The 27,267-nt window shown below is 49.7% G+C and overlaps 1 long non-coding RNA gene and 1 pseudogene across 1 annotated transcript; both read left to right on the top strand.

The window, feature by feature from the left end:
- Nucleotides 1–26,313, top strand: part of LOC113978266 — a 31,577-nt pseudogene extending 5,264 nt beyond the window's left edge.
- On the top strand, nucleotides 2,766–3,440 carry LOC113978267. Its single transcript, XR_003537524.1, has 3 exons — nucleotides 2,766–2,831; nucleotides 3,029–3,198; nucleotides 3,308–3,440. It is a non-coding gene; the product is annotated as an uncharacterized LOC113978267 (long non-coding RNA).
- Nucleotides 26,314–27,267: the final 954 nt, after the last annotated feature.

The following is a 27,267-nucleotide window of genomic DNA, read 5'->3' as shown; positions in this document are numbered from 1 at the left end:
CCACCCCCCCAAACTCCTCCCTGGGTTTGTTCCCTGGGGGTCTCTGCAGCAGCAAGCCCAGCACCACACTGACTGCTCTGGGCTGTGCAGGCATTTGTGGTTCTGCCTGTCTCACACACACCCCCAACCTTGGGATGGATCTGGATGTCACTGGATGTGATGTCCCAGGGGAGATGTGATGTCATATGATGGATGTGACATCATAGAGGAGCCTTGATGTCACAACAAGGATGTGATATCACAAGGGAGATATGATGTCACAACAAGGATGTGTTGTCACAGGGGAGGTGTGATGTCACAGAGAGGATGTGATGTCACAGGTGAGCACGTGATGTCACTGGGATGATATGATATCACAGGAGAGATGTGATGTCACAGGAAGGATGTGATGTCACAGGGAAGCTGTGATATTATGGAGAGGTGTAATGTAATAGGAGAGATGTGATGTCACAGGAGAGATGTGATGTCACAGGAAGGATGTGATGTCACAGGGGAGCTGTGATATTATGGAGAGGTGTGATGTAATAGGAGAGATGTGATGTCACAGGGACAATGTGATGTCAGAGGGGAGGACGTAATATCACAGGGATTATATAATATCACAGGAAGGATGTGATATCACATGGCAGGTGTGATGTCAGAGGGATGATATCACAGGAGAGGTGTGATGTCATATGATGGATGTGATGTCATAGGGGAGAGGTGATGTCACAGGAAGAGGGTGATGTCACAGGGAAGTGTGATGTCACAGGGGAGGTCATGATGTCACAGGAAGGATGTGATGTCACGGGGCAGGTGTAATGTCAGAGGGATTATATGATATCACAGGAGAGATGTGATGTCACATGATGGATGTGATGTCATAGGGGATATGTGATGTCACAGGAAGGATGTGATGTTATATGATGGATGTGACGTCAGCTGTGATGTCACAGGGGAACTGTGATGTCATGGGGAGGTGTGATGTCACATGGGGATGTCACAACAAGGATGGTATGTCACAGGGAGAAATGATGTCATAGGGAGGATGTGATATCACAGGGGAGGACGTGACATCACAGGGATTATCTGATATCACAAGGGAGATGTGGTGTCATATGATGGATGTGACATCATAGGGCAGATGTGATGCATCAGGAAGGATGTGATGTCACAGTGGAGATGTGATGTCATAGGAGAGCTGCGATGTCACAGGGCTGGTGTGATGTCATAGGGGAACTGTGATGTCATGGGGAGGATGTGTTTTCACAGGGGAGGACGTGATGTCAGAGAGGAGAATCTCATGTCACAGGGATGATGTGATGTCATGAGGAGGATGTGATGTCACAGGGGAGGATGTGATGTCACGGGAACAATCTGATGTTACAGGGGAGCTCTGATGTCACAGGGGAGGACATGACATCACAGGGATTTTGTGATATCACAGGAGAGGTGTGATGTCATATGATATATGTGACGTCATATGATGGATGTGACGTCATAAGGGAGATGTGATGTCACAGGAAGGGTGTGATGTCTCAGAGGAAAGTGATGTCATATGATGGATGTGATGCCATAGGGGAACTGTGATGTCATAGGGGAACTGTGATGTCATAGGAGAGGATGTGACATCACAGGAATTATATGATATCGCAGGAGAACTGTGATGTCATATGATGGATGTGATGTCATAGAGGGCATATAATGTCACAGGGGCGATGGGATGTCTCAACAAGGATGTCATTCGGAAGTGTGATGTTATAGGGAAGATGTCATGTCACAGGGACGATGTGATGTCACAGGGCAGGATGTGATGTCGCAGAGGTTATATGATATGTCAGGAGAGGTGTGATGTCATAGGGGCGATGTGATATCAGAGGAAGGATGTGATGTCATATGATGAATGTGTTGTTAGCTGTGATGTCACAGGGGAGCTGGGATGTTAAGGGGAGGTGTGATGTCACAGGGCAAATGTGATATCATATGATGGATGTGACATCATAGGGGAGATGTGATGTCACAGGAAGGTTGTGACATCATAGCGGAGATGTGATGTCACAGGAAGGATGTGATGTCACAGGGGAGATGTGATGTTACAGGGAGGATGTGATGTCATTGGGGAGCTGTGATGTCACAGGGAGGATGTGATGTCACAGAGGAGCAGTGATGTCACGGGAGAGATGTGATGCCACAGAAAGGATGTGTTGTCATATCATGGATGTGACAGCATAGGGGAGATGTGATGTCATGGGAAGGATGTGATGTCATAAGGGAGCTGTGATGTCACTGGGAGCATGTGATGTCACAAGGGGAGCTGTGATGTCACGGGGATGATATGATATCACAGGAGAGATGTGATGTCATATGATGGGTGTGACATCAGCTGTTATGTCACGGGGAGGATGTGATGTCACGGGGATGATATATCACAGGAGATATGTGTTGTCATATGATGGATGTGACATCATAGGAGCGATGTGATGTCACAGGGGAGATGTGATGGCACAGGAAGGATGTGATGTTACAGGAAAGCTGTGTTGTCACAGGAGAGCTGTGTTGTCGCAGGGGAGGGCATGACATCACAGGGATGATATGGTATCAGGAGAGATGTGATGTCATATGATGTATGAGACGTCATAAGGGAGATGTGATGTCATAGGGGAGCTGTGATATCACAGGAAAGGATGTGATGTCATGGGGAGCATGTGATGTCATAGAGGAGTGACACTTCCCCCCCAACCTTGCTCCAGCTAAAGCCCTGGAATTTGTCTTTGTTTCCCTTGGGTTCAAGGTCAGACTGTTTTATTTCCATGGATGTCTAGAGATGAGTTAAGGGTAGCTCAGACCTTTTGGTGAGGAAGGAGTTGTTTAGTCTTGAGCATTTGAACTCAGCCTTTGTTCCTGGTTTCTTCCCACTGTTTCAGAGCAGTTCATTTCCCATGGTGAAAGCTCTGATTCCCCAGCACAGTCAGGTTCTCCTGAGCTCAGGATGTTTCACTGGTCTCATTTTTCTCCGGTATTAATTCTGTGGCAAATTCTTGCTTCCTAGGTCAGTAAAATGTTAGAAGAGAGAGAATCTCACCTGGATCTTGGAGAGAACACTTATATACTTCTTTATTCTATTGAATTCTTCCCTTATAGTTATGGATGACAGGACACCCATGTGGAAAGTCCCTTTTCTGGTTTTCAGGACTTAAAAGAGATGCTTTTCTGATGTTGGTATTTATTATAGTGTTATTGATTCAACTGTGAGGGTTGAATTTAGTGTTCCTTGCACCTTTAAAAAGTGCAACTCCTTTCATCTACTGTTTTAAAAACCATGCATTAGATGTCAGACGACATAAAGGCAGCATGTAGAGATAACCCTGATGTAAGTGATGGTTCCAGTCATCCCGTGTATGGATAAAAGATTTCCAAGGCTTTGTTCCAAGGCCGCTGCCCCACCCCCACCCTCTGCCTGCCGCCCCCGCACCCCTGGCACCTGATTGGCTACCGCCCCACCAATGGGCTGTCCTGGGGGATGCAAATGTCCCGCCCTGCTGCATATTCATGAGCTGTGGGTGGGGCTTTGAGCCCTTGATCAGATGCGGGCGAGCTTTTGGTCCCCGCCCGCTGCCACCGCGCCCGGAGCGCACCCATGCCAAGTGCGCAGGGTCGGCCACAGAGACTTTGCTTTTCCCTGCGGGGCACATGGAGGATTTGTCGCCGGGCGCACATGGACTCGGGAGAACTTTGCCTGCCGGAGTCGCTCTCCCTGCACCACAAGGAAGAGCAGGTACCGCATTGCCCCAGCCGCAGTGACACAGAGGCTGCTCGGGAGGTGACAGTGTGCTAGAGGGAGATGCCCACTCGCTGTCCTTGCTGCCTGCACAGCGCAGGGCTGGGGGGAATTGAACCAGGCAGGAAAAGTGAATGGCGGCAATCGCACGTTGGTGAAATGATACGGGAAGTAGCAAACAGCCTGGCTGGTGGTAGCACAGTTTGGGAAGGGGGCGCAGGGAAAACCCACTGGAATGTTCCGGGTTAAATAACAGAAAATAAACAGAGGAGGGTCCCCTTTCAGATATGGTTTATAGATCAGTGCACTGTGTATAGTGTAAGATAGCTTCATAAATGCAAGAATGCAGTTTCTACAGCTTTTAATACAGTGACACTTTTTTATAAAATATATAGAGATGATAAGTTGGTTGTTAGGTTGGGCTTTTTTTGGTGATTTTTTTTTTTTTTGTGGATGCTTTGTCCCCCCCCAACCTCCCCAAAGGAGCTTTCTTGAATGTACCTTCTTCCAGCTAATCTGAATGATTAGTTTAGATAAGCCTCTTAGAGTAGATGCATTTCAATGAAATCGGGGCACATGTCTTTTTGGCTCTGGTGCAAGATTCAAACTAATTTTTTTCTTCCTCTTTGGCTCAATTAAAAGCCATCTTAAAACGCTCCCAATATATTGTGTGAGTGCAGGGCTTGAGACGTGTGGGATTGAATGGACACAGAGAAAGAACTAACATTCAGAAACATATCTGCTTCTCTGTCTCAATTAATAAACCCTAGAGGTTGATACATTAACAATATCCATAATAATTGAGATTTGACTCTATATTGTGACCTGCATATGCACATATGAGCACAAGGACATACAAAATAGGTATTGTAGTTTCTGCAGTTCTTGTGTTATGGGTGAGGGTAGAGACAATTCGAGCTAAAAATTTTCTGAACATTTTGAGAGTGCAGACATCTGTCTGACCATCACTAGGTGTGCTTTGATTTTAAGGCAGAGCATGTTAAAGAATGCAATAACTTAAAGCCAGATGCAGTCTTGAATTTTTGCTCTTTCAGCAATAACAATAGCACTAATAATTACTAATAGTTAATGAGCTAACATGCAATAACTGTATCTGCTCATTTTGACATGTGTGTCAGTTTAATAGTTTTAAATGAATCAGTGTGTTCATAACAAGAAATCTCCCTCAACCTCTGATTAAAATGTAACATTGACTAAAAGATTATAGATCGGACTTAATTTTACTGACTATTTTAACAGTTGTCACAGCTGTTGGAGGAAGGAAAGGCAATTGAAGCACTCCAAAAAGGGGGTGGGGGGATCAGAATGGGAGTAGTTTAATAAATTTAAACATGGTCTCTGAATGCCAAACATAAAAAATTGAGCAGATCTGTAACTCCAGGAAGCTGCTGTACACTATGTACTTTTGCCTTTTGTGGCTCACTGTGTTTAATTCATTTGGACACTTAGCAGTTCCCCTACTTTCTCCATTTAAAAATGTGCAGCAGCGTTTAAATGTGGAGCAAATTCAGCTGTTTATGTGCATAGAGTTTCGTCTTAGAATCCAGCTGATAGAATACTCAGCTGACAGGAAATAAATGTTGTGTAGAATGGCTGTAACATTTAAACATGGACACAGGTGTCACATCCTGTGAATGCTTCAGTGCAGTGGTGGTTGGTGTACATATTTGATGTTTTTCTAACCGTTCTCATGTTGTGATGTGGGAATGGTGTGTGGAGTTACCCTGCGAGTCTGTCTGGGTTATGTCTGTGCAGGGATGAACAGAAGTGTGTGTGTAGATTCACATGCCTGTGTGTGTGTGTGCAGGGGGATTCTGTGCTAAACTTAAAAGAGTTTGTGTCAGTTTCACTCTTTAAAATATTTTGGCACAGCTTCTAATTGTTGAAGAGTTTTTTAGAAGTGTCTTTCATTTGTAAAGGGAGGAAAGGGGTGGACTGAAGGAGCTTCTCTTTGTGGAGTGGGAAGCAGACGCAATTTCGCTCCACGGTTTCTCCGAGCTTTGAAGGTCTTTAACCTCATGCATTTGTCTTATTAGACAGCTGTTTGCAGTTGTTCCTAAGAAATAAAGCCCAAGTTGATATTCCAGTCACAAGCTCTGGGCTCTGTCCGTGTAGCCGGTGTGTACGGTGGCACACGGCTCTGGGTGGTGCAGCAGCCCCCAAGGGTGGGTGAGCACCCAGACCCTGCCTGGGCTCTCCCAGGGCTCTCCCCTTGGGCACAGGCAGGCCCTGATCCCTTCTTCCTTCCCTGTGTCCGCTCGTAGGGCTTTACTCTTTTAGTTCTGACAGACTGCTGGCAAGTTTGTAAATCCTGCAGAAAGTATAAAGGGTTTGTGCTGAAATGCCCCTCTGGCAGCTCTTCCTTTGCTGGGGCTTGGCCCTCTTTTAGTGCTGGGTGCTCATTTTAATGTGTTTATGGTTGTGCTCCTTTATTGACCGAGCCTGGTGCGTTTCAGCAGTAATTAACCCGTGTTATTAGCAAAGCCCTTGTGGATATCTGTGAATTCTCTGGAATGGCTGATCGCTTTTTCCATACTTTTTCCCCCTGTTTTTTCCTAAGGCACGCTGTCCTTTTCTAATAGTCCTTAAGCTTTAACATTTCCCACAAATTTCTTTTTGGACTGATGTAGGGAATTAGCTCGTGTGAACCTCTTGCCTTAGCTGGTGTGAACCTCAGACACAGGGCCATGAGAAAGCAACAGTGTCTTTGATGTGCTAAAGCTGGGTGATAAACAAGAGGTTGGCATTACCAAAACAAAGGCAACTGATTAGCCACCTGTGTAAACAAGGCAAGAGAGTTGAGATGATATCACCACTTGACTTAGCACCAATTAGGAGCTTGATCCCTGCAATATGTATGAGCCTATTATACAGTGTATATTAAGTTGCTTTCAATCTTCAATAAACGGAGTTTTTGGATCCTTACATTAAGTGTCCAGAGCTTTCCGTCACGACAGACTGAGGCAGGTAGAAGGGCATCATCCCCATAGTTCCATAATAAAGAATAACTATTGTCTTAACAAACTGTTTTCAAAGATGCTGATGGGAAGCAAAACAACTGGCAGAATCTGTAGGGAACAATTTATTTAATTATTATTTTTTCAAGCACATGCTTCATGATAAGAAAAGAGATAAGAATTTTTTTTTGTGTGTGTGTCTGTGTGTAGCTGCATTAGCTGTTGTGAATATTTTGAAGTTCCTATTTAATCAGATTCCAATTTAGTTAATAGCACTTTGGGCATTTAAAACTATTGAGCCAGCAGAAAAATACTTGTGCTTGCACTGCTGAGAAAAGAGAAGGGCCACCTCATTAGCCAACCCTACTTTTGCAATTAGTTTCAAATCCATGGTGCTATTAATCAAATAGAGAAGGTAACTTGTCTATGATCATATTTATCAATACTTGAAGCCTACTTTGCTTAGAGTAGCTAAAAAGTAGATGTCTGTTCTCACAGATATGTCAGTCCAAATGTTATGCTGCTATTTCTGTATGTTACAGAGCAAAGTTAGGATAGAAAAATTGTGGTATAAAAATATAAATTATTCATGAATAAGTGACGTGATTATTCATTTTACAGAACAGTTTTTAAAGGACTGACCCTTGACCTACTGGGAGGTTGCTTGCATCTCTATGAAAGTAGGAATGAAAAAAATGCTTGTTTGAACCTTTCAAGGAAGTAAATCAAATAATTATTTTTTTGCTTAGAATCAGTGAAAAGCATAGGATAAGTAGGAAAAACAATATGGAAGGAATTCTTGCTCCTATTGAAGCCCAGAGTAGCCTCTGTCTATAAGATAAGCTTTGCTATGAATTCTTTTTCACAGGAAATTCCTGGAGGGAAGAAACAATACAATGTTGATCTGTTCTAAGTGCATATGAGCCTCACACTGCTGAGCTCTCTAGAGGAGATCTGTGGTTATGCCCGGCCAGTTTGTTCAGTTTTTATCTCTTTTACACACATGCACAGTCAGATCTGTAGCAGCACGTCTGTGTGTGGGTTTGTTTTCTATATTTGCATTTTCTGTGCAATCCTCTGTCTGTGCACAGGCAGTTTTGTGTTCCAGTACGTTTCTATCTGTGCCTGTGTGTGTGTTACAGGTATGGAGTGTATTCCTTAGGCAGTTTTGGCAGTGCACTCTATTGTTGTGTGTATGCACACAGACATGTACACAGTAAGTATATATATGCAGAGCTGTATAACTTCCCTCTAGGCACTTGCTTGTCAAAATCCAGATGCTTTTATGTGTTTTTATGTGTTGTTGTTTTTTTTTTTAATCCCTGAGAAGAGAGCTGGCCAGCAATGTAGAGTGTTTGCACCTGATTTTACACCAGATTCTCCATGTAATCTAGCAGTTTTTGTATTGTACTCACAGTTCTGCTTTTAAAAGATGCTGTACTTTTTTTAAGATTTTCTCATTCTAAGTAAATGAAAATAGTATTTATTCATATTCCTGTAAGTTTTGGCTGTCAAATGGAGAACTGTTTTATCAGCTACATGTGTTCTTGGCTGTATTTACACCTAAAGAATATAATTATTTTAGGGAGGGACGACTCCTACATATGGTTGTTAATATGCATCATGATGTCCTCAGGCAAAAATATAAAATACACATTCAATTTTAATGGTCCTTAGTCCTCTCCAAAAGTCCTATAGTTGTGGCGATTTTGGTTTTTTGATTTTGTTATGGTTTGTCTGTCGAGAAGTAAAAATCCTGTGAAACATTAAAGAAAAATATGAAACTGAATTGTATCCTGCTAATTTAGAGAGTATTCCTTAATTATATTTTAAATGACTTGGTATTGCCTTTTCAGTAGCACTTTGGAGTGTAACTTTTCTGGAATGGTAGATCGCTGCCTTTTGACATGTGTGTCTTCTGAAACAATTCATGTATTTGCTGTGTTACAGAAGCTCTAAATCTCTTGGGTTTGTTTACAGAACACTTGTAATGTTTTTTCAACTAATTCTTATTTCCTTCAAACAAAGAGGGGCTTTTCTCTTTGCTATTCCTTAATATAGCAGGTTTGCATTAAAGGGAATCTTGTCTAATTTCCAATTATTTTCCTGTTTTAAGTAGCGTATCTTTTTAATCAGAGCATCGTTTCCCAATTCTTTTAAAATTGAAATAAAATTAATTTTTTCACTTCAGCTTCCTATGCTTGCTAGGAGAAATATCTATTAACAACCTAATGAAAATTAGAGCAATGTAGGTACTTTCACACAGTGTAAGATAAGCATGTGCTGTTTTTCTGTACCGCTGAATGTCTGATTTTTACTGTGGGTCACCATTTTGAATTTGTATGAAATCTTGATGAAATTTGTGGATTTAGATCAAAATAATTTATGAGGCAAAACAAAACAAAAAATTCTATAAGTTTTGTGACCCTAACACAGACCTTAAATCTGAAATTGGAGAAGGATGGCCATGTGCTGTGGTAAGTTGGTATATTAGGGTGTATGGAATAGAAGTTCCTTGTTTTCGGTCTAATCAAGCCATTTATAGTGTCCTTGGACAGAATTGTGCACATTTATTTATATGATAACCTGCTGAAATATAATTAGCTACCCCTATGCACGTGAGAATAGTCCAAATATATCCTTTTATCATACATTGGAAATTATATTCCCTTTCCCTGAGTAAAACTCTTTGCAGCTTTGAGCTGCTGTCTTTATATGGGAGGGCTTAAGATTCTCTTCAAGAGTTTTGTTCTGAAACCAAACTTTAAGATAAAGTGATTTGAGGTTTTTGAGGTTATTACTCTGTAGCTTAGCGTGGATGTCTCTTCCTCCTCTGTGTCTCTTCATGTTGCTGTAAGTGGAAAAAAAACTGCACATCTCCTTTTCATCATTTGGATTGGAACTACATACCCTAGGTAATGTGTTTGGGCAGCACTTACCTAGCCAAAGAAAACAAATCAATATTAGGCATGCTGAGGAGTGTCAGAAGTATCCCAGATGTGTGGATTTAGCTTTGCTCCATCACACACTCTTTCCTTAAACAACTGGTCCAGCTGTCGCAAAATGTCCTGTTGGCTCCAGTGAGATTCTAATGGGTGTGATCAGAGATTGATGGCTTTGGCAAGTTAGAATGAGAAGATGATGTGGAGTTGCTGTCTCTTGTTTTCAATGTCTTCAGAAATAAAACCCCAAACAAACAAACAAACAAAATGGAAATTTAAATTCAAAAAAAGTAAAAATAATTAAAAAATTATAAGCCAGTTGTGTGTGTGCTCCCCCCTCCAAACCAGCTAGACATGAAACAGTTTAAAGTCCTGTAGCTGTAGAGATGAAAAAGTCATATCTAAAATGTAGTGCTAGCTTTTTCCTAAGCATTTCCAAATTTCCTTCCCATCAGGTGCCAGGATGGGTGGGCAGGAGGTGACTTGCTTTATTCAGACCATTCCTCCACATGTTATTGCTACTCTTTCACCCCTCTCCCCCTATTTCTGGGTTGGTTTCTAGAGCTGTTTTTGAAAGAAACACTTTTTTCAATCTCACACGTGAATATTTTTAAAGAAATACAAGACACGAAAATCTAGTAAACCAATATTTAACAAAATGGTGAAATCACACTCTTTTATGTACTCTGAGCACTCTGCTACTGGCACTTTGTGTAGTTCTCCATAGATTGGAAATGTAACAAAGGATCAAGCAATTTTCTCTGTACTCTTTATTTACTTTTAATTTTTTTCTGTCATCAAATTGGCTGCAGGATTTGGTGCTGTCTTTGTGGAGGAGGAATGCCACTGTCCTTTTATGTTTGAGTTGATATTTTATTGTTTAGGGGGACTGTCAGTGGGAGGGGGTGGTGGGAAGGAGCCTCCACTCAGGGGCTGGAGCTTCAGCTTCTAAAGAAGGCTGTACTTAATCAAAGAGCTGCAACTCAGGATTTCTCCCAGAGTTCCAGAGCTTTTCATTTAGCCAGCTGAGAGTGCCCAGGGCACAGCCAGGTTAATGTTTAACTCTTCCAACACTGTGCTCACCCGGAGGATATCCTGTCATCCTGAGAAGAAGGAAGGGAGATGCTGTGCCTATTCCCTAGGGCTGTGCAGGAAGCAAAACCTTCAAAGCCGTGGCCCTTCTGAAGGAGTTGATCTTGTGTTATTCCTCAGTAGTCAGCACTGAAAATTCTGTATCCGAGACACTAAATGAAAAGGAGAGTTGCTGAGAGGCTTGTTTGGGGGAGAGTGTTTTTTTGGTTTGCTTTTGTGGGGGTCTTTTAGTGCCAAATGAAGGTTGGATCATGAAAATCAGTCTTGTTACAGACAAAAACAGTAAAGGCATTTAAATGCTTTCAGACGTTGTAACCATTTTCCTTTCTTTCACTTTCTCACCCCTTGCAAAGCAGAGACAGTTCCTAGAAGACAGGAGAATAAAATAAACAAAAAAAGAAATTTTTTTTCTACTCTTGAGGCCTGTGTCAGGTCTGTTTTGAATGCATTTGAATCCTACTGCTTCCCTGCTCTTTTTCAAGTAGCACCAGATAAATACCTGTGAACTACTGAGATGAGAGTGATCATTCTTACTTCACAAAATGTTTCTCTTTTTTTTTCCTATCCTGTGTCCCTTTTGTGTTCCGGGCTATGGAGTGACCATATTTTTGTTCTAAGCTAATTCACTGCTGCTGTTTTGGGTACAACTAATTTCAAACAGCAAACCTGTAACATGCCAGAAACAGGCTACAGTGTGTTGAAGGCACAGCTTATGTTTGATTGGGTGTAAATACAGAGAGTTAGTTGGGTTTGTCTGATAGCCTGGCAGAAGGAGAGAGGAGCAGTACAAACTGTTTTCAGTAGCTGTGCTGTTCAGACACCTGATAAGATTGAGGGTGCTTTGGAACTACTGATATGCTTTGAATAAGAAAAGAATAATCAGGTCCACTGGCACTGGCTTATCAGGAAGGAAGTAAAATGCCAGCACTTTTACATGAGCAAAAGTAAATGTTTTAGACACTTTGGGCCATTTTTCCATTGGCATTAAATAGCAGGGTGCTTTTGAGTGTGCTGTAATGAGTGGAAGGATTTATTACCTTGACAGAATTACAGGTGAATGTGTTTAGAGAGGAGTCCTCAGCAACAATAACAGCTCTTTGGATAAGTGGCCACATCTATTCATGCTTTTGGTAGAGATTCAGTAATTCTCTCCTTTCTTTCTCCGTGAAGTGCAGTGGCTGACTTACAATGTGCAGTTTTTCAGAGTGTAACACACTTGTGCATTTTGTAATATACTGGCAGCATGTTTGATATTGGGCATGTAACAGGCTGTGCATAAAATAATGCTGGATCATTGACTGCTGTGTCCTCTGCCTTCAGTCGCTGGGTATTTTCATGTTCCAAAAAGAAAATATCTCAGCCTGTGCTGGGAAGGGAAGGTGTGATTCACCATTGACTTACCCCAGCAGGCATGAAACATGCTCAGATGCACTATTATCTTCTCAAAGTTTACTGATTTTTATTTTTGTACCTTTTCAAAATTTATTTCTAGGTTCTTTCACATGCTTACAATTAATTTGGGGATATTCAAATTCGATGAATGATAGTGCACGAACATTTGATTGATTTTGGATTCTAATTGATTCCTGTCAATGAGATCCCTGTGACACTCTGAACTCAATGATATGTAATTCAACCAAGACACCAGTGTTCTGTACATTAGGTAGCAGTTGGGAATTTAGGAACTAAATGTTCACAAGCTATAAATTGAGAAAATGCTTAGATTTAAGTAGCCCTTTGTTTGGCATTTATTCACCAAAATATGTTTCTTGGGAAAGTTAGTTTTCCAAAGGGCAGGCTTTCAGTAAAAGAAAGATCATTGATTTAAGGTTTATTAAATTTTAGCTAAAAACAACAGGCTCCATTTGGGTGTAAAATAATTTAAGTATTTACTGCAGGCAACCTTCATGCTTTAGAGCTGTTGCTCAAAGGTTTCATTCTTCTATGAAGATGTCAACTGTAAATATAAAAATGCCTCACTGAAAATTTAGTGGTTCAAAGATTCTAACTGAAATAAAAATTCCTGCCTGGGGAAAGCACTATATTCAAAATAAAGTGCTCTTAACTTTTTTTTCTTGTGGAGGCCACACTTGAAAAGAGTGCTTCAAGGTAGCAGGGGTGGTAGGGAATGCCAATTTTTATTTATTTATTTATCTACTCTCCCCCACAGATGATGATAGTCCAGCTTTGGAATCAGCAACACACTTCAGCCACTAATACAAGGCAATATGTGAGCTGCTGCCGCTTCCAAAATGCAGTATCCTGGCATTTCAGTCAACTTTATAATCTGGCAAAAACCCACTTGGCAATATTAAAATCTAGCTTCTGAAGCACTTTTATTTCTGAAAGATTTTGATGTCTTTTTATATCTTTTTAGCATATATTAAATTTCTTAGGAGCAGTGGCCAGGATGTACACTTGATCGATGACTGGGGTGGGGTCTCCCTCCACCCCTCCCTTTTTCTTTTCCTCCCCTTTAATTTTAAAAAGAGGTGTGATAATTGTGCATTAGGTAATGCTGGAACATGAACACTGCAGATGCAGCTGTTTGACAACATTAACGTGAGGGGTTTGTACCATTGTTAGGTAAATTAGCAGAGATTTTCCAAGCTCAGAAGGACAGCCTGCTGCCAAGCTCTGGCATCTGTCTTATGAAATCTTTTGCTTCAAGGATGCCCTGAGGAAAATGATGACTGGATGCTTTTCTGAAGGCACAAATGGCCTGTTTTCTCTTCCATTCCATTCAGAATGGGACTCATTGTTCCAGCCTGCCTGCTCAGGTTTTTGTGGTGCTGGGTTAGGGTTTTCATGTGGTTTTTCTCCTGGGATAAAGTTGTGTACAGTGAATATTGATTATTCATCCCATGTCTGGTTCACTGTCTACATCTTGAATTTGACCCAGAGTCTGTGTAAATGAGGAATGCATTGAAACAAAGTCAAGGATCCTTCGGTGACTTGTTTCTCTGAGTTCAATCTTCTGAGACCTCTGATGAGTCTGGCAGGGCAGTGCCTGTGTGCAGAGGGGCAGGGAAACAGAGTCCCAGCACAGCAGCAGTGCCAGGGAGCAGCAGCATTTGGCCTGTTGAGAGCTGCTCTTTTTCTCCTGCCACCCTCCCCTTCTGGGCCTGGGGTGAGGCCTCAGTGCTCTGGCCCTTGGTCCCTGTGCTGGGCTGGGTCAGTCCTGTGGCCATGGCACTGCTGGGATGAGCTGGGCTCCACTGCACTCTTTCCACCACACAAGGGGCTCGATTGGCTCTGGGCATAGCCTGAAGCCTCAGCTCTTCTTCTCAAGGGCTCTCAAGAACAAGCCCAAGGACCAGACTCTCCAGAGGGTCCTTGCCTTGCTGGTTTCTCCCTGGAGTCCGTGTGCTGACCTCAGGGTACCACTGTGGGGGTTGAGGGGCTGAGGCTGCTCCAGCTGGTGCTGGTGGTGGCCAGTGCCCCTGGAGATGGCAAATGGTGCCTGAGGAGCCCGGGGCCGATTCTCTGCTGCTGTGCTGGGGAGCGGGGCTGGCCCTGGGGCTGCAGGAGCTGCCTGAGCTGATGATGTGCTGAGCACTGCAGACACAGAGGGCCTGTCCCTGAGCTCCATGGCCTCCATGTCCTGCTGCAGGGCCAGACCTGACTGTGCTGCTCTGCTGGGCTGGGGCAGGGAGATGGGGGGACCAGGGAGGGGCTGGACTGGGCAGTGCCGGGGAGGGGAAACCCCAATGTTGAGCTGAAGTGTGTGTGTGCAGGGTGGGGGCTCTGCAGGGCTGAGGGGCCTCCAGCCCCTGGCAGTGCCAGCAGGAGCCAGGGAGACACTGCCCCTGCTGCCAGGAACTGGGTGTGTGTGTGTGCAAGGGAAGGACTCCTGTCTCTGCACAGCCCTGGGGACTCCCAGTGATCCTAATAAAGCTTCCCAGTTCTCCCCAGTCCTGGTTATTGGGGGGCAGTGGGGGAGGGGCTTGGGGGGGATCCCAAGGGGTGGAGCCGATTTTGGGGGGACAGAACCAGCCCTGGAGTAGATCGGGAATGGGGCCCCCCTGTGTCCCCCCCCGTCAATGCACTCTGGGGGAGCTTTGGGAGGACACCTACCCCTCAATAAAGCACCCAGCGCACACCAAAAGGTGCTGGGATCTCCCAAAACCTCCCCACAGCCCCTCAGTGACTCCCAAAGACACTCAGAGCCCACCGAGGACCCCACCCAACCCCTTTTCTGGGGGGACTTCTCTGGGCACTGGTGGTGCTGGGAGCCCCCCCCGGCTGCAGGCGAGGAGCTCACGGGTGAACGGGGGGTGGGAAGGGGGCAGTCAGTGGGAAAAGGGGGGTTAGAGGGGATAAAGGGGTGGTGGGACCCCAAACTGAGTGGGAGGGGAGTGAGACCCCCCAAAAGTGGAGCAGGGCAGGGCACTGAGGTTTGGAGGATGATGGGAAATGGGTGGGAGAGGTCAGAAGAGCGGTTAAGGGCAGGGTGGGACCCCCAAACTGAGCACGAGGGGGCTGGGGAGTGGGTGATGAGGTGGAAGGGGTGGGAAAGGGAGGAAAAAGGTGGGGGTTGGGACCTGAAAAGTGATCCTGGGAGGGGTGGGGATTGAGGGACCATGGAAAACTGGGAGGAACAGGGAGAAGGGTGGAAAAGGCGGGGTGGTCTGACAGGTCTGATGGTCCCATGGGGGTCTTTGGGCACAGGGGGGCTGGGAAAGGGTGGTGGCCCCCCTGAGCTCCCAAGTTCCTGTGGGGTGCTGGGGGCTGCTGGATCCAATCTCAGCCTTGGATTATGCCAGCATTTTCAGTTTAGAGGAATTAGAGAGGTGTGACTGAACCACTATTGTCCCCCAGGTTTTAATGATGGCAAGTCAGATCTATTGATAGAAAGGAATTATTTAGTGTTCCAAATGATCAGACAGAAGATCTTCATCAGAATTATTTAATGCACAATAGAAACACTAAAACTACCAGGAGTACAGGATAAGATAGGACAGTGCTCTACACTAAAGCAATTGTTGAAGCAATTCTACTCAAGCGGGCACAAAAGCAGAAATTCTTAATTAGAGATGGATGGAACTCCCCCAGACCAACGCTGGTGGGGAGATCTCTGCTCTCAACCTCCAGGAGCGACCTTGGGGTGCCCCCAGCCAAAGCAGGAATCTCCACACACCCCCCAAGTAGGGTTCTGTTGGAAGAAGCTGCCCCTGGGAAAGGGGACTGGCCCTTTCTGGTCGAAAGGGATGGACTGACAGTCACTGGACTCCAGGGGTTGCCTCACCATCAGGGGCTTCATTCAGGGTGAAAGCAACGGCCGAAGCTCTTCCCACAGTCGGGGCACTGGTAGGGCTTCTCTTACCGGTGGGTCCGTTGGTGTCTGGTCAAGGCACCGCTCTGGGCGAAGCTCTTCCCACACTCCCCACACTTGTAGGGCCTCTCCCCGGTGTGGATGCGCCGGTGGGTGACAAGATGGGAGTTCAGGTTGAAGCTCTTCCCACAGTCGGTGCAGGAACGGCCTCTCATCCGTGTGCGTCTGCTCATGCAGGAGGAGATGTGAGCTGGTCTGAAACCTCTTCCCACATTCCAAGCACTTGTAGGGCCATTCCCCAGTGTGAATGTGCTGGTGTTTGCGGAGTGTGGAGCTGTCACTGAAGCTCTTCCCACATTCCCTACATGTGTAGGGACATTCCCCAGTGTGGATGCGCCAGTGGCTGTGGAGGTGAGAGCTGCTCCTGAAGCTCTTCCCACATTCCGTACATGTGTAGGGTCATTCCCCAGTGTGGGTCTGCTGGTGGGTGCAGAGGTGATAGCTCTGGCTGAAGCTCTTCCCACATTCCCCACACATGTAGGGACGTGCCCCAGTGTGGGTGTGCTGGTGTCGGATCAGGTGGGAGCTCTTCCTGAAGCTCTTCCCACATTGCAAGCACCTGAAGGGCTTCTGCCTGCTGGGAGGCTGCTCAGGGACCACCAGCTCAGAGCTCCGCCTAAAGCTCTGGGCACCTTCCTGGCACAGGCTGGGTCTTTCCTCCTCAGAGCACCCTGGGCTGGCTTTGGAGCCCCTCCTGCGGGGGGATCTCAGGCCCTTTTCCTCCCCGCTGCCTTCCTGCACCGTGGAGCCCTTCAAAACGGCCTCTCCCACCAGGGTCTGCTGGGGGGATTTGTCCTCCGGGCTCTCCGTCCTCAGCTCGGGGCCTGGGGCAGGAAGCAAGAAGGACAGGGAGGGGATTTGCCTCCAGCCCAGAGGGAAGGCCAAGGACATCCCCCCAACTCCGGCCCTGGCAGGACGGCGGCGGCAGCAGGGTTGTCCTGCAGTCGGGGGCCATGCTCGGCTGCCAGAGCCAGCACAACACCGGCCCAAAGGGCCAGTGACTTCCTCCTCACCTGCCTGGGGGGCCCGCGGCATCTTCCTCTTCCTCGCAGCCTCCTCCTCCATCCGCCCAAGCTTTGGGAAGGACAAATCCTGATGGGGAGGAAAAAAAAGGGCTGAGCGCGTTGGTTTGGGGGTTCTTCCTGCCCAAATCCATCTCTAGAACTCACCAGGCATCCTGTGACCATAAAAACCTCCAAAGCACCGAGATTCAGGCAAAAAAAACCCTCAAAAATATTAAGAAGACCCTCACCACCCCAAAGTGCAAAAAGTTGAGATTCAGCTAAAAAATACTCCAAAATATGAAGATTCAGCCCAAAAAAAGGTGATGGGGACTGAATTTAACCCTCCAGCAGGAAAGTTATTTGATTTCAAGCTCGTCTTCAAGGAGCATCCTGCGATTGGAGCCTGGGCTCCAATTAACCTCTCCTGTGCTGCCAAACAGCAGGAATTGTATGGCCAAGGGACAAACTCTGTGATCCCTGTCAGTGTCCATGGTCCCTGTCAGTGTCCTTCAGGGAAATTGGGAGGAGGAAATGAAGAAACTGGTTTGAAACTAAACCGGTGTTAAAGTGGGAAAAACCTCCTTCCATGGAAATAAAACTTAGTTTTTCCTGGGCTGAACGAGCTCATTCAGGGATGAAGGACTGGGACTTCTGTGGACACTTGTGCTGGTTTCTTTGGACACTTCTGTTCGTTCAGAGAGCCCCTGGAAACACTCTGTTGTTCACTCCCAGTGCCACCAGTGCCTGGGTCCTGTCTGCAGCAGCAGATTGCAGTGGGATGGGAGAAATGCTTTTCTGAGTCTCTGGGCTGGACACAGGCACAGCCTGACCCTGAACCCAAGCGAAACAAAGACAAATTCCACGGCTTTAGCTGGACCAAGGCTGGGGGGGTTTTCCTGAGGGCAGCACTACCCCAGACTTTTGTGTGTGTGTGTGAGACAGGCAGAACCACAAAGGCCTGCACAGCCCAGAGCAGTCAGTGTGGTGCTGGGCTTGCTGCTGCAGAGACCCCCAGGGAACAAACCCAGGCAATAGTTTGGGTTTATTCCTTGCTCTGTGTCAATGGAATAGAATGTTCCACAGGAGCTCTGTTCCTCTCTGTGGCACCGGGTGGCTCAAAGCTGAAGAGGGGGGGGTCAAGTGCAAGTTCCTTTCTGAAGTTTGTGTCCCTAAGGAGGACATTATTATTGCCTTATTACTGCTTGTTATTTCTAACATCTTATAGATATATCATACAACACCTTAGGATGGATTCTATAGAATATGTGCCATATATATGATACAGAATATATCTGATTATTGCTTTATCTGTCTGTCCAGACAGATATTGTGTATGCAGACAGATTGTATTTGAGAGATATGTTCCTCTCAATACCCTGTTAGCTCCACTCCCAAGGCCAGCAAATTCCTAAGGCTCCCACTTCTGTCCCCTGCACGTTTTGGCAGATCTGCAAGAGCAGGGGAATCATTCCCTGCAGCCCCTTTGCACTGTAGGAAATGGGAGCACTGTGCACATCCTGCTGCCTCCAGATTCCATTCTGGGTGTGGGAACGACCCTGTGGGGAGCAAAGAAATGCCTGGTCCTGCAGGAGCTGCAGATGTTCAAGGGGCAGCAGGACCAAGTCAGGGGCCTGGGAATCCTGGGGGGCTTTGGGGTCCAGGAGGGTCCTGGGGGAGCTGGGGAGGGGCTTTGGGGGTACAAACCAGGACAGACCAGGACAGAGCAGTACCTCCTCACTGCTCCCCAGATCTCTCCTGGAGCTGGGTCACGTTGTCATGGGACACCTGAGCCCCGCCCAGTGCCCCCAGTACAGCCCACTGTGTTCCTGTCCCACGGTGCCAGGTGATCCCTCTTTGGGGGGGTTGGAAGGGATTTGAGGGGGTTTGGGGGTCTTTGGGAGTATTTGGGGGAGTTAAAACAGGTTTTGGGGGCATTGGGGCATCAAAGGGATCTGTGGGGGGAGGGGATTAAAGGGAAAATGGGGGTAAGGGGATATTTGGGGGGGGGGTAAAGGGGCCTGGGGGGGAGAGGAGGGGCGGCACCAAGAGCACGTGAATCCTGAGACCCCCCCCTGGTGTCCCCAAGACCCTCTTGGTGTCCCCAGTTCCCCTCTTGACACCCCGAGACCCCCCTGGTGTCTCCAATGTCCCCAGGGCCTCCCCATGGCTCTAAATCCCCCCTTGGCACCCCCAATTCCACTGTCCCCAAACCCCTCCCCACTGTCCCCAAATCCCATCCCTGATGTCCCCAACCCTCCATTTTACCACAGGAGCCCCCCCTGGACCCTCTGACCACAAAAATGCCCCCTCCTCCTGCTCACAGAAGGGCCAAGGGCATCTGGGGACACTTGAGGGGCTTTGGGGGGCATTGGGTGATTTTTGAGGGATACTGGGACACACTGGGGGGAACCAGGGGGCACTGGGAGGGACTGGAGGTGAACTGGGGCACACTGGGGGATTACTGGCAGAGAACTGGGGAGTTACTGGGGAATTACCAGGACACATGGGGGGGACACTCAGAAGTTACTGGGCCACACTGGGGGTTACTAGGTGCTCACTAGAGAATAACTGGGCCATACTGGAGGGCAGTGGGAAGTCACTCGGACACACTGGGTGGTCACTGAGGGGGTACTGGGCCATACTGAGGGTCACTGGGAGGTCATTGGGACATACTGGGGGCATTCAGATCCCCTAACCCGGATGTGGTACATCTCTCCCCCCCCGATTTTGGGGGGCATCACTAGGACCCCTCCCCTGGGGGCTGGGGGACCCCAGGCACCCACTGCTGGGCTTTAGGGGGACCCCCAAAACCCCCTCGACCTGTCGAAACCTCCTCAAGGTCCCCTCAAATCCCCTCAGAGACTCATCCATCCCCAGGAGCCCCTAAACCCTCTCAGTGACTAGCCAAACCCACCAGGGACCCCCCAAGCCCATTCAGGGACCCCCCTAATCCCCCTCACGGACACTCAAAACCGTCTGGGACCCCTTAAACCCCCTAGAGACCCCAAAACTGCTGAAAAGGTCCCCGTAAAGCCTCCCAGGACTCCCAAACCTCCTCAGAGACACCCAAAGCCCACGTGGGACACCCCCAAATCTCCTCAGAAACCAAACAGCCCTCAGAGACCTCTAAATCCCTTCAGAAATCCCTTTAAGTTCCCCCCCGAGCTTCCTCAGGACACCGAACCCCCTCAGGGACCTCTGAAAACGTCCCGGGAACCCCCGAACCCCCTCTGCTAAACCCTCCCGAGCCCTCCAGCCTTTCCACCCACATCCGCGCTCCCCGCAGCCTCCGAGGGGATCCCCAGAGCCGCCCTCTCGCCGCCCCCGGCCAGGACTCACAGCTCAATGCAGACCCCGCCGCCATCACGGATTCCCAGCAGCCAACATGGCGCTCTCTCTGCGCGCGCACCACCTTTACTGACCCGCCCCGCAGCCAATCAGCGCGCGGACACGGCCCCCGCCCGCCTTCCGCCCCGCTTTCGCCTTGCGCGGTGCATTGTGGGAGCTTTAGTGGCCGCGCGCTGATTGGCTGCGGCGGTGTTCTCCAAACGCGGTGCGCGCGCAGAGCGCCCTGTTGGCTGCTGGGAATCGGTGGTGGCGGCGGGACCTCTCTTTGTGTGAGCTGGCACGGGGGGGTGGCGAGAGCGGGGCTCTGGGGATCCCCTCGGGGGCTGCGGGGAGCGTGGCTGTGGGTGGAAAGGCTGGAGGGCTCGGGAGGGTTTAGCGCGGGGGTTCGGGGGTTCCCCATGGTCAGAGCGCAGGGCCGTGTAACCCTCTCGGGGGCTGCGGGGCCCGGGGGCCTCCCAGGAACCCGGATGTTGGATCGGTTTCTGAGAAAGTCCCTCGGAAAAAAAAAATCTAAACCAGCCAACCAAAGAAAGAACCCTAAAAAAGGAAAAGTGAGGAAAAGGTGAAGGAAAAACTGCAAGGGCCAGGATGATTTGATTGCTTTGCTTCAGTTTTTCCTTGGTCTTCTCCTTCTCAGATTCTTTGCTCCCTTCCTTTACAGAAAGCTCTTCTGCTGTTCTGTGGCTTTGGGGTCCCTTAGAGGCTTTTAGGGGTCCCTGAGGAGGTTTTGGGGGTTCTTTGAGGGGTTTTGGTGTCGTGAGGGAACTTAGGGAGGAAGTTGAAGGTCCCTGAAGGGGTTTGGGAATCCCTGAGGGAGTTTTGGAGTCTCCGAGGGAATTTGCAGGTCCTGGGGGGCTTTGGGGAGGGGTCCTTGAAGGAGTATTAGAGGTTTCTAGGGGCATTTAGGGAGTCCCAGACGGTTTTGAGGGTCAGCAAGAGGCTCTTGGGTACACCAGGGGGGTCGCAGATCTCACCTGCTCGTGGTGCTGCCCCTCCTCTTTCCCCTCAGACATCATTACCCCCCCCCCAAATGTCCCCTAGCCCCCATTTTCCCTTTAATCCCCTCCCCCCACAGAGCCCTCTGACCCCCCAAAACCCCTTTTAACTCCCCTAAATGTACCCAAAGCATTCCAAAAGTCCCCAAATCCCCATCCAACACCCCCAAATCTCCCCCAGACCCCCCCCTCAAATCCCTTCCAACCCCTCCCCAAAGAGGGATCACCCGGCACCCTGGGACAGGAACACAGTGGGCTGTACTGGGAGGGCACTGGGGGGGGCTCAGGTGTCCCATGACAACGTGTCCCAGCTCCAGGAGAGATCTGGGGAGCAGTGAGGAGGTACTGGTCTGTGCTGGTCTGTAATGGTGTGTAATGGGGGAGATGCACCACATCTGGGTAAGGGGATCCCAGTGCCCCCATTATATCTCAGTGACACTCCGTATGGCCCAGTAACCCCCTCAGTGACCACCCAGTGTGTCCCAGTGACCTCCCACTGCCCCCCCAGTATGGCCCAGTGATCCTTCAGTGAGCACCCAGTAACCCCCAGTATGGCCCAGTAACCTTCCAGTGTCCCCCTGTGTGTCCTGGTTATCCCCCAGTAACCCCCCAGTAATTACCCAGTGCCCTGCAAAGCCTCCCAACGTGTCCTCAGATGCTCTTGGCTTTTCTGTGAGCGTGGGGGGGTGGGACGGGTGTTTTTGGTTAGAGGGTCCACGGGGGTCTCCTGGGGTTAGATGGTGGGTTGGGGACATCAAGGATGGGGTCTGGGGACACTGGGGAGATGTTTGTGGACAGTAGAATTGGCAGCGTCAAGTGGGGAATTGGGGACACCAGAAGGGTCTTGGAGACACCAGGGTTGGTCTCAGGACTCTCCTGCTCGTAGGGAAGCCCCTCCTCTCCCCATCTAGGCCCCATTAACTCCCCCAAAATGTCCCCCAACTCCCCTTCTTTTCCTAAGATCCTCTTCCCCCCACAGATCCCTTTCATCTCCCAAGACCCCTTTTAACTCCCCTAAATGCACCCAAAGCACCCCAACCCCTACCAATTCCTCATCCAACACCCCACAGATCCTCCCAAATCATCCCAAGCCCCCCCCTTAAATCCTTTCCAATTCTACCCCAGAGAGGGATCACCCGGCACTGTGGGACAGGAACACAGTGGGCTGTACTGGGGGCACTGGGCTCTGCTGGGAGGGCACTGGGGGGGGCTCAGGTGTCCCACGACAACGTGTCCCAGCTCCAGGAGAGATCTGGGGAGCAGTGAGGAGGTTCTGGTCTGTACTGGTGTGTCCTGGTTTGTATCCTCAATCCCCAAAGCCCCTCCCCAGCACCTCCAGGACCCTCCTGCACCCCAAAGCCCCCCAGGCCCCCCCCAGGCCCCGGACTCGGTCCTGCTACCCCTGGAGCATCTGCAGCTCCTGCAGAACCAGGCATTTCATCAGCAAATGTGCAGCTGACACCAAGCTGGGGGTGTGTTGATGTGCTGGAAGGCAGGAGGGCTCTGCAGAGGGACCTGGCCAAGCTGGATCCATGGGCTGATTGCAAGGGGATGAGGTTCAAGCAGGCCAAGGGCCGGGTCCTGCCCTTTGGCCACAAGAAGCCCCGTCAGCCCCCCGGGCTGGGGCCAGAGTGGCTGGAGAGCAGCCAGGCAGAAAGGGAGCTGGGAGTGTGGATTGCCAGGAAGCTGAAGAGGAGGCAGAGTGTGGCCAGGTGGCCAAGAGGGCCAATGGCTGGTGGCCTGGCTGAGGAAGAGTGTGGCAGCAGGAGCAGGGAAGTGATTGTTGGGCTGGACTGAGCGCTGGTGAGGCCACCCCTGGAGTGCTGTGTCCAGCTCTGGGCCCCTGAGTTGAGGAAGGCCCTGGAGGGGCTGGAGCAGGTGCGGAGAAGAGCAGCGAGGCTGGGGAAGGGAGTGGAGCACAAGTGGTGTGAGGAGAGGCTGAGGGAGCTGGGCTTGTTGAGGCTGGAGAAGAGGAGGCTCAGGGGAGACCTCCTGACTCTCTGCAAGTCCCTGCCAGGAGGGGGTGGGGCTCTTGTGCCAGGAAGCAGCAGTAGGACAAGAGGGCTGGGTCTTGAGCTGTGCCAGGGGAGGTTTAGGTTGGATATTAGGAAGCAATTTTTTCCTGAGACAGTAATCAGGCATTGGAATGGGCTGGGCAGGCGGGGAAGTGGAGTCAGCGTCCCTGGAGGTGTTGAAGGTGAGAGTGGATTTGGCATCAGTGCCATGGTCTGGGAAGCACGGTGGGGTTGGATCAAGGGTTGGACTTGATGATCTCGGAGGTCTTTTCCAACGTGGCTGATTGTGTGATTCTCTGATTCCCATTCCTATGGCAGCACATGTTTGAGGCTCTATCCACAGGGTGATAGAGATGTCTGTCCATATATATCTCCGAGGTTAGTGCATAAGAGTGTGGTGTTAGCAAAGCAGGCTAAGTTCTGGGAGAGCCAAGGGACAGGGCCACGGGCAGGGACAGGGGTGAGGGACAGGCAGGGCCATTGCAGGGCCACGGTGAGGGCACAGCCTGTGGCAGCAGAGCTGCCCAGGGCCGGGGGCAGCCGGGGGTGTTGGTACCAGCCATTGCTGGGGCCGAGCAGAGCATGAGGCCTCTTGCAGACCCCTGGAGCAGCCTCCCACTTGCCAGCCTTGCCCTGGTGGGGTGACACTGTCCCCTCCCTACAGGACACTCCCCCTGAAACCTTTGTGGGGGCCTTTTCTGTGTATTCCTGGTTGCTGATTGATGCTGGGGACCTGAGGGAGCCTCTGCAATCCCATCCATGGGGCACAATCTCCTCTCCAGAGCTTGACTCAGTGCAGCCTTTGCAGGGAAATCTGTGCTGGCAGCTGCATCCTGAGCCCAAGGGCGGTTTGTATCCCCGAGTGCTGATCCATCCTAGGGACCCAAGTGATCCTCTGCCATTCCATCCATGCAGCAGGAGTCACCCTCCTGCCCTTGACTCCCTGCAGAGGAACAAGTGCCACCTCTCTGTTTGGGAGAAGCCAGATGCTGCCCCTGGGCCATCAGAAGTGGTGCTGAAGCCTCTTTCAGCCCAGCCCCGGGTGCAGTTTTCTCATCCCCTCAGCGAGTGCCCGTTCCCCCAGCCGGCACTGACCAACCAGGGCGTTTGGCACACTTGGTTTGGTGGTTTGGAGAAACAGCCCCAGACTGGCAGGGGGCCAGACAACCTCGAGGAACAGCCCTGGAGAGTTTTAAGTGACACAACATTAATACAGCTTTTGATTAGTATATAGCAACTCAATCAAGTGCTCATAAAATAACCTCACTCCCCTCATCCTCCCAATTAAACACCTTTTTTTGGGCTGAATCTTCATATTTTGGAGTATTTTTTGGCTGAACCCTAACTTTTTGCAGTTTCCGAGGCGTTCATCTCGCTATTTCTGAGGGTTTTTTTGCCTGAATGTCGGTTGGGTTTTTCTGGGCTGAATCTTGGTGTTTTGGAGGTTTTTATGGTCACAGGATGCCCGGTGAGTTCTAGAGATGGACTTGGGCAGAAGGTGCCCCCAAGCCAACGCGCTCAGCCCTTGATTGCCAACGCGCTCAGCCCTTGATTTTCCCCCCATCAGGATTTGTCCTTCCCAAAGCTTGGGCGGATGGAGGAGGAGGCTGCGAGGAAGAGGAAGATGCCTTTGGCGCCCCAGGCAGGTGAGGAGGAAGTCAGTAGCCCTTTGGGCCGGTGTTGTGCTGGCTCTGGCAGCCGAGCATGGCCCCCGGCTGCAGGACAACCCCGCTGCCGCTGCCGTCCTGCCGGGGCCGGAGTTGGGGGGATGTCCTTGGCCTTTCCTCTGGGCTGGAGGCAAATCCCCTCCCTGTCCTTCTTGCTTCCTGTCCCAGGCCCCGAGCTGAGGACGGAGAGCCCGAAGGACAAATCCCCCCGGCAGAAGCTGGTGGGAGAGGCCATTTTGAAGGGCTCCACAGCACAGGAAGGCAGCGGGGAGGAAAAGGGCCTGAGATCCCCCCGCAGGAGGGGCTCCAAAGCCAGCCCAGGGTGCTCTGAGGAGGAAAGACCCAGTCTCTGCTGGGAAGGCGGCTGGAGCTTGAGGCAGAGCTCTGAGCTGGTGGTCCCTGAGCAGCCTCCCAGCAGGCAGAAGCCCTTCAGGTGCTTGCAATGTGGGAAGAGCTTCAGCCTGAGCTCCACCCTCCTCAAGCACCAGCACATCCATACTGGGGAACGGCCTTACACGTGTGGGAAATGTGGGAAGAGCTTTAGGGACATCTCCGACCTGATCCGACAGCAGCACATCCGCACAGGGGAACGGCCGTACACGTGTGGGGAATGTGGAAAGAGCTTCAGGTACAACTGCAACCTGATCCGACACCAGTGCATCCACACTGGGGAACGGCCCTACACTTCTGGGGAGTGTGGGAAGAGCTTCAGGTGCCACTCCAACCTGAACTGACACCAGCACATCCACACTAGGGAACAGCGCTACATGTGTGGGGAATGTGGGAAGAGGTTCAGGGACAGCTCCACCCTCCGCACCCACCAGCGCATCCACACTAGGGAGAAGCCCTACGAGTGTGGGGAATGGGGGAAGAGGTTTCAGACCAGCTCAACTCTCCTCCTGCACCAGCGGACGCACACGGATGAGAAACCCTTCCGCTGCACCGACTGCGGGAAGGGCTTCAACCAGAAAGGCAACCTCATCACCCACCAGCGCATCCACACCGGGGAGAGGCCCTACAAGTGTGGGGAGTGTGGGAAGAGCTTCACCGACAGGTCTGGCTTGACCCAACACCAGCGGACCCACCGGTAAGAGAAGCCCTACCAGTGCCCCGACTGCAGGAAGAGCTTTGGCCGCTGCTTCCACCCTGAATGAAGCCCCTGATGGTGAGGCAACCCCTGGAGTCCAGTGACTGTCAGTCCATCCCTTTCCACCACAAAGGACCAGTCCCCTTTCCCAGGGGCAGCTTCTTCCAACAGAACCCTTCTTGGGGGGTGTGTGGAGATTCCTGCCTTGGCTGGGGACCCCCCAAGGTCACTGCTGGAGGTTGAGAGCAGAGATCTCCCCATGAGCATTGGTCTGGGGGAGTCCCATCTGTCTCTAATTAAGAATTCTTGCTTTTGTGCCAGCTTGAGTAGAATTGCTTCAACAATTGCTTTAGTGTAGAGCACTGTCCTATCTTGTCCTGTACTCCTGGTAGTTTTAGTGTTTCTATTGTGCAGTAAATAATTCTGATGAAGATCTTTTTTCTAATCATTTGTAACCCTAAATAAATTCCTTTCTATCAATACATCTGATTTGCCATCATTAAAACCTGGGGGACAAAAGTGTTTCAGTCACACCTCTGTAATTCCCCTAAAGTGAAACTGTTGTCATAATCCAAGGCTGAGATTGGATCCAGCAGCCTCCAGCACCCCACAGTACGTTGGGAGCTCAGGGGGGCTACCCCCCTTTGCCAAGCCCCCTGTGCCCAAAGACCCCCATGGGACCATCGGACCTGCCAGACCACTCTCCCTTTTCCACCTTTCTCCCTGTTCCTCCCAATTTTCCATGGTCCCTCAATCCCCAGCCCGCTCAGGATCACTTTTTGGGTCCCAACCCCGATTTTTCCTGCCTCTCCCATCCTTTCCATATCATCTCCCCAGTCCCCTCATGCTCAGTTTGGGAGTCCCACCTCCCCCTTTCCCCACTCTTTTGACCCCTCCCACCCATTTCCCATCATCCTCCAAACCTCAGTGCCCCTCCCCCTCCACTTTTGGTGGGTCCCACTCCCCTCCCACTCAGTTTGGGGTCCCACCACTCCTTTATCCCCTCTAACCCCCCTTTTCCCACTGACCTTCCCCTTCCCACCCCCC

This window comes from Neopelma chrysocephalum, unplaced genomic scaffold, assembly GCF_003984885.1.
Source record: "Neopelma chrysocephalum unplaced genomic scaffold, ASM398488v2 Primary Assembly neopelma1_317, whole genome shotgun sequence".
NCBI lineage: Eukaryota > Metazoa > Chordata > Aves > Passeriformes > Pipridae > Neopelma > Neopelma chrysocephalum.
The sequence above is the reverse complement of the archived record's forward strand: the minus strand, read 5'-3'. Positions and strand labels throughout refer to the sequence as shown.